Genomic DNA, 5,892 nt, shown 5'->3' on the forward strand with positions numbered 1-5,892 from the left:
TACACACATTTTCTACTGTATTTATTTTCCTGGCAGTTAAAGAGAAATATATGAACCGTTCCCACCGGGGAGAACTAATGGGTATCAAAACATTATGGCAGGGTGATAGGCCAACAAATTGACGTAAACATATGAGCTGTATTACACATGCTTGGGGCCGATGGGGAATTCTAATGAAGTGCATGATAGTATAGAAACATTTTGTCCAAAGGCTACCGACATTATTTGTCGTAATATCTGAAAACCATTTGATAATACTTGAATAATCCTGTGCGTATTGCATTAACATTTACATACATTTCATAACTTTTTAGGTATAACCCTGATCTTCTTCTCATCAAACAGATGAGTTAGAGCAGACCGCAGCTCTGAAAGACTAGCCAGCTGTAATAGCAACCATCTTAATCCTCGCCACACCCTAGCTATCTAAACTACTACAAAATCCCTGCTGAGCTCATCATACAAAACCATACAAAAAAACCAAACACTATATAGTCCAGCTTTGGGTAATGCTGAAATCTATGTCCTGTGAAATAGTTGTTTGACTGTGACAGTGTTGGGCTGCTTCGTTGACTGGATGTTAAAGCGTTACAACTGTATCAAGCAATCCCTGACATCTCTTTTCCCCTCTACGCCATGATACTACATGTCATCGTCCAGCTGCATTCTGTTATTGTTATTGTCTGACCTACAGCCGATATACCTGACTTGATGATCTGTAAACAACCCCTCCGGCTATGGCATGCTCCAATCCACTATTTTGAATAACAGTATTGCTACTGTAATACAATCTCAACATAATGTGCTTGAATAACTAATGTAGCAGATTAAACTTTCAAACGTATTAGCTTAAGACATATGCAGGTATATCTACTTAAAAAGACAAAATGAAGACGTACAGAGAATTTCAAAGATAAGAAGTTACAGGGAGACCCAGGAGATAAGGAATTAGAGTGATTTCCCATTATGTCCCGGACAGTTCTCAAACCCCCATTAATGGCCATTATGCTAACATTGAAACACGGTTGCTACGCTGTCTACCCAATGATATCCAAATATATACTGCATTCGCGCTCCCAAGTACTTCAGCTCAGGCTCTTTTGAATTGCTTGGGAACTTGTTTATCCTGTCACTGCAGGATAAAACTGCAGGGCAGTTTAGTAGATACTATGCCCCATACAGAACGCTGTAGTATTTCTATTTGAGGGGTTACCAAACAAATGGCATACATTGTTTGGAAAAAGCTAAGGTAGGATGTAATAATGATAACATCATTCTCCTTTTTAAATGCATACTTATAAGAACCAACAAACGATAACAATTCAAGCTGGTAAGAATTCTAGCCATATTCTGCATGCATGATGATGCGTCTCAGACACAAGATTGCACCTTTATTGTATCAACTGGGGATTTGCATCTTCTGTCCTGCAGTCGTTTTTGTACGGTTGGATTGTAAAAACTCAAAGGCAACCCAAATCTGTTCTCTTTATTCAAAGAATTCTGCAAGAGTAGCCTATTTTAGGCCTATATTACAGACTTAATATTCTCGCGCGTTTTGACGTGTGTTTGGCGGAATTGGCGGAATATATGTTTTTAACACTTTTATAACAACGGTTTGACCCAATAGCACAGACAGTAAAATCCACTCATTTAAGAATAATACTGACCTGCAGCAGCCTTCCTAATTATGGTTACATATGTCCATAGTCCACTACACAAAGAGCTTGAGCATGTGAGCATTCACATAAGTACAAGTTAACACTTTCATTTGCTAACAGTACCCTCCAGGGTATGCCAATTGATATCAAAATGTGTGTGTGTGTGGGGTGTGTCTGTTTGTGTGTGTGTGTGGTGTGTCTGTGTGTTTCAGAGAGATGAATATATGGCTGGCAATTGGATCAGTTTGGTTTGGGGTGAGGTAGGCCGCTGCATTGAAGTCATTCTGGGCTAAACTGGAAAAAGCACACACTATACCTCTCAATGTGGGTGTAGCAGGGCATTGAAGATATTTAGTTTGCTATGACGGCACCTGTCAAGTCTAGCATTTGGCACACCTGCTGCAATACCTCAGCAACACTGCAGCCTCACCAGGGGACTGAGATAAGGACGTTACCATGACTTCATGCTAACCAGTGGCCTGATTTAGCCTTTAATTCGGATGTGTTTTTACTAATGGTGAAAGGAATGCAAGAAATCCAACATAATTACCCTGTTACCTAAAATTAACGGAAGGGGTTTGAAGGAGTTCTGTGGAATATTTTCTGCCTCTTTAAGTAGTTCCTCCTGTTACATGCAAAAGCCTCGACGGTGGGGATGGAACACGGAGGAAAGAGTATCACTACAGTCAGTTGAAGGCATGAGGACTTTGAACCAGAATACACAGGTGTTGGTAATACAGCACAGCACAGCAAATCAAGGAAAATATGCAACTGCACATCAGCCAGGATGTCAATACATCTGCTATTACAATGGGTATTACTAATAAACTTTTTTTATAATGCAATTGAAACAAATTAAGTTTAAAAAGAGGCAGATAATGATGAAAAAATAATTTGATCCTTTGTGGTATGGTCTTCTCAGGCTAGGTATGACTCAGTCGTAAACGTTCAACACGTGGTTTGAACCAGAGCTATAGAGAGAGAGAGTTGCGACACGCTCTGATCTCGCCGACAGGGTGGTCACGTGGTTCATGTAAGCCTCAATAGTTCCAAACACGCCGCGCAGTCAATGTTATTCTATGGGACGACAGCAGAGATTTCAATATTGAATGGTAATTATGAATGAAAAAAACACATACAAGTATTTGTCTGACTGTTATGGCATTATTGCATATTTGTTAATGTCAGTTTTACATTTAGAGTGGTAGGGGGACAACTGAAAGCTAAGTATTACTTAGATACGTTTTTAAGTTTGAGGGAAAGCTTCACGTTCGTGTTAGCATACTGGCTTAACCTTAACTTTTACCCTACATCTGTATTGAAATCAAAGTATTCAAGATGTTTTACCATGATCATTTTAAGATATGAGCCACACAAAGTATCAAATATATTAAAGAATAACAACTCATTACGCTTGGATGAATGAAATTGTATTTTTTTTTATTAAACAATTAGTGTGACAAGAACAAGTGAGTGCGATTGTGTGAACAGATTCAACAATGGACACAGCAGGGAACACTATATACTTAGGGCAAACCATTAACATATAACGTTGCAAATATACTATACTTTATGCCATTACAATACTTATAATAGCCCTGAGCAAATTCAAAATTGGTTTAGATCAATGGTCATACCATGGTTGGCTGTGCAGCGTTTGGATGCTCCAATCGGTCCGAGAAGGGTTACCACATGTATGGCTTCCCCAAGGACCAAGAGCGCAGGAAGAAATGGATGGCAATGGTCAGCCGTCAAAACTTACAAGTGACAGGGGTCAGCAACAGTCAAAAACTGATCTTACAAGCCTACCTACAGGTACACTTTGAAGATGACTGATGACAATTCACTGCCACAAAAAGAGAAGGGATGTTGAAGCTGAGGCCCGATGCAGTCCCAACAGTTTTCATTCATCGCCCTAAGCCGAAGGAGGAACCCCCTTCTGTGAGGGTGCCTCCAGAACCAAGTGCAACGGACCACACATATTGCGCCAAATTAAACTTCGGTATGATCCATGCAGCTAACAATATTCCCCATTTCATGTAATTCAAGGATAAACTACACTCCTAATGAGATTACATAATTCATATTTGTACATTCAGTTTAAAAAACAACCAGAGGTCAGGGATTCTCTGAGGATTTGCACACAATGTAGATAATCGACACATTTCTACCCAATTAACAATTGCCGGTAGATCCATTTATACATTTTATTGGTTTCTGATTGTGGCAGATGATTTAATTCACATTACAGAAATGTTTCGCTTTATTACATTTTCTTACATTGCCTTACATTGGAGATGACAGTAGTTGCAAATGCAAAGGCAAAATACATATAACAGCAACATTACCTTGTAATTGTTACAGAGATTGAGGGAGAAATTGAGGTGGATTTCAAGAGCGATGAAAAGGACATGACAGGAGACAGAGAGAGCAATCAAGAGGCCACTTTGCCAGGGGCAGGTGATCCAGGGGCAGGTGATCCAGGGACTAGACTGCCAGGGACTGATGGGGTGACTGTGGAGGACCTAATAAGGCAACTAGAAAAGGAAAAATTAATGAGAAGGAGAGCAGAGAGGGCTCTTGTAAAACAAAAAAGAATCCATTTGGCACTAAGAAAGAGAAACAATTCAGTCAACAACAAGTTAAAACGAAAAAGCCATACAGGTTAAATTCACCGCCCATCATAATCAGCATTGTTGAAGCGGCGGCATCTATAGGGCTTCATGTGCTGAACATCACCCTTTCCAGGATATAATTAAACAAACACACTGTTATTTCTACTAGCTATCGCATCATAAAACCCGTCCTTAAATTAACCTAAATGATCCTAGTAATTCAACATAAATAACTAACTAAATAAAAGTTAGATTCACTACTGAACTTCGTAATTGTTGGTGTAGATACCTTCACATGGCGAAGTCGAGCTAACAAACCAGCAGGCAATCGGTCGTCTACCAAGATAAAAAATATATATATAATTACGCTGTGCATAAACAAATAAATATCAGTATATGCATCATAAAGGTCCTGATACAATACAGACAGTTGACAATTCAAAAGAGGTAGCTATTTAATCAATTTACCCCTGGAGATACCTTCACAGGTGGTGATGTCGAGCTAACAAACTAGCAGGCAATCGGTCGTCTACCAAGATAAATATATATATAATTACAGCGTGCATATTCAAATATATATCAGTATATGCACCATAAAAGGACCTCTAATAAAATACAGTTGACAATTCAAAAGAGGTAGCTATTTAATCAATTTACCCCTGGAGATACCTTCAGAGATGGCGAAGTTGAGCTAACAAACTAGCAGGCAATCGGTCGTATACCAAGATAAATATAGATATAATTACGCTGTGCATTTAAAAATAAACATCAGTATATGCATCATAAAGGGCCTCTGATACAATATAGACAGTTGACAATTCAAAAGAGGTAGCTATTTAATCAATTTACCTCAGAAGTTACTCGACGGCCAGCAATGGAAATGAATGATCTCCTACGCCGTAAAATGGTTGTTTGGAACTATTCGAGGCTCCATACCCCGGAAGTAGGCGCTACAACGGAGTCCAATGGAAGTGTCGCCACTCTGTTATATCTACCACTCTGGTTTGAACATTTAGGGACTCAAGGTAAACAAGCTTGCACTCTGGAGGTGGTTCATGAAGCATCCCTCGAACACAGGTAAGAATTTAGTTTATATTGTAAGTGGGCGGAATGGCAAATAAGCAACGCCTACCTGTTCTAATTTACCCAGGTTGACCTTTGACTTTCTTGGCTTTGGCGGGAATGGCAAAGAGGCCATGTTTGTATTGTTAAAATGATCTACAAACTCATAAAACCTTATGAGTTGGTGTCGTCCACTATGTGGAGAATAAACCATTCATAACTTTTTCAGCTTGAAACATGTCATCGGAAGAAGCAAAGACTAAAATAATTGACAGTATAAATAAATAAAGACATCAATAATGACAGAAGCCTTCTCCTGATTAAATGTAAAAGTCAAAGTGTAAGCAATTATTTATTATTATTGAAGATTTACCTGAATTCGAGAGATGCTTCATGAACCACCTGAAGAATACATGTTTGTTTACCTTGCGTGAATAAACCAAGTGTTGAACCTATACCACTCTCAAGGCATACCCAGCCGTGAAACCTCGTTACCAGAGGCATAAGGAAGGATTATGCTTCATCAACAGTCAGGGTAGATCACTTCTATGGTCAGC

At 39.2% G+C, this 5,892-nt stretch overlaps 1 long non-coding RNA gene across 2 annotated transcripts; it reads right to left on the reverse strand.

The window, feature by feature from the left end:
• Nucleotides 1-3,850: 3,850 nt before the first annotated feature.
• Nucleotides 3,851-5,277, reverse strand: LOC132469628 (uncharacterized). 2 transcript variants are annotated; one of them, XR_009528452.1, is made up of 4 exons: nucleotides 5,123-5,277; nucleotides 4,563-4,609; nucleotides 4,321-4,398; nucleotides 3,851-4,195 (listed from the first exon to the last, which is right to left on the reverse strand). It is a non-coding gene; the product is annotated as an uncharacterized LOC132469628 (long non-coding RNA). The 2 variants fall into 2 exon arrangements; XR_009528453.1 differs by lacking the exon at nucleotides 4,321-4,398.
• Nucleotides 5,278-5,892: the final 615 nt, after the last annotated feature.

This window comes from Gadus macrocephalus, chromosome 12 (genome assembly GCF_031168955.1).
Source record: "Gadus macrocephalus chromosome 12, ASM3116895v1".
NCBI classification, from domain to species: domain Eukaryota; kingdom Metazoa; phylum Chordata; class Actinopteri; order Gadiformes; family Gadidae; genus Gadus; species Gadus macrocephalus.